Source organism: Plasmopara halstedii (assembly GCF_900000015.1).
Source record: "Plasmopara halstedii genome assembly, contig: Scaffold_3060, whole genome shotgun sequence".
Lineage (NCBI taxonomy): Eukaryota > Oomycota > Peronosporomycetes > Peronosporales > Peronosporaceae > Plasmopara > Plasmopara halstedii.
This window is the reverse complement of record NW_020189964.1, coordinates 3,107,407-3,108,385: the sequence shown is the minus strand read 5'-3', so window position 1 is coordinate 3,108,385 and position 979 is coordinate 3,107,407.

Below are 979 nucleotides of genomic sequence, written 5' to 3'. Positions count from 1 at the left end.
TGTACACTGCTGCAAGCGGAAGCCGAGGGGCAAGATCGGGTGATCTCGTTCGAATCTCACCAGCTTACGGCTGTGAGTGGAACAACCAGTCCACGACAAGTAATTACGTGCGATGAAGTATGCACCTGTCAAGTTCAGGGTATAACTGCTTGACTCAAAGCCTTTTATGATCGACACAGATCACAAACGGCTTTACGCAATGCGACTCAGTCAGCTCACTTCTCGCAGGGGATGGCCAGGTGGCTCTCATTCTTTGCGGAATATAACTTCGAGGTGAAGCATAAGCCAGAAAAGCAGAATGCTTTGGCTGATGTGTTGTCGCACAGACCAGACTATGAGCTGGCTCATATCACGACGGTGACGTCGTAAGTGACAGATTTAAACCGCGCCGCATACGCGGGTGATAGTATGTGTGCAGAGCTGCTACAAGCGCTCGGTAGCAAGGAGTTGGAAACTCGGACAAAAAATAGTTGGCGCGTTTTTGCGCACAGTTACACTGATATTCTTTGATTCACGAATTAATGTATTATAGCACCGATTCAGCGGATGCGCCACGTTGAAACACCATTTCCTTCATGAGGCCCGCGATATCCCACTCAGTGGTCATCTCGGTTGTGAGAAGACGTATGGCTCTGTGAGTCGCCACTACTAGTGGTCCAAGCTGTACAAATGAACGAGCACATATGTGCGCACGTGTAAGACGTGTCAAAGGGTGAAACCCTATCCGAATGCGATGGCGCCACTAGCCAGCTTACCGAATTCTTCGGGTGTTGGCAGTCCATGAGTATGGACTTTGTGTTTGTCTACCGAAGGACTCGGCGGGTAACACGGGTGTGGTGGTCTTTGTGGGCCGTTTGAGCAAGATGGTTCATCTTGCAGCAGAGCCGGACACCATCGAGGGTGTGGGTACAGCAACGCTGTTTGTGGATCGTGTCTTTCGGCTTCACGGACTCCCGGACTCCCGGATTGAATTGTCTCT